This window comes from Mesitornis unicolor, unplaced genomic scaffold, assembly GCF_000695765.1.
Source record: "Mesitornis unicolor isolate BGI_N332 unplaced genomic scaffold, ASM69576v1 scaffold47267, whole genome shotgun sequence".
NCBI classification, from domain to species: Eukaryota; Metazoa; Chordata; class Aves; order Mesitornithiformes; family Mesitornithidae; genus Mesitornis; species Mesitornis unicolor.
The window spans coordinates 9,286-9,973 of NW_010196682.1; positions in this window are offsets into that span (position 1 = coordinate 9,286).

The window sequence follows — 688 nt, forward strand, 5'->3', positions numbered from 1 at the left end:
CTATTACATTTCAAAAGAAGAAAGTTTTGAATAGTTCTCATTCTTCTCCTGGTGTAGATCCAGTCCTTGTAGCTGCACTCTTGATTGGAGTGTCCTTGAGAAATGCTGCTTCAGAGTTTGCAGAGAAACTGACACACAAGGAAATGCAAAAGGTGGCTCGGTAATGGGTTTGCTGCTGATGTGGTAGAATATAGGGAAAGGATACTTGGGGACCAGGGCTGGAAGGATAATGAAAGGCAAAAGAGAGGTACAGAAATGGATGCCCAACAGCATGATGAAACTCCTCCAAGTACATGTTGGAGGACAGCAAAACAAGCAAACAGCAAAACCCAACAGCATCCAATAAGCTTTTTTCCATCCTACTGAAAATGTATATGAGAAGCTGTCGTTCTCCAGGGTGGTACTACAGTCCTCATGTGTGTTCTGGTTGAGATCCAAGTTGAAAACAGAAAGGGAAATCAGTTCTTGTAAACAGACTGTTGAACACTGGACAGCTTGCCCTGAAGTTTCCTTGTCAAGAGCTTCCAAGTCCTTAGTATGTTTATTGTTTGAGGTATTTATAACATTGCAGCTAAGTTCATGCCACATTTCTAATGTTTGTTGCAGAGTTGTAACATATATTTTAACATTTAATTTTTACTATTTATTATATTAAAGGTCTGTTATGACTGAGAATCTGTATAAATTG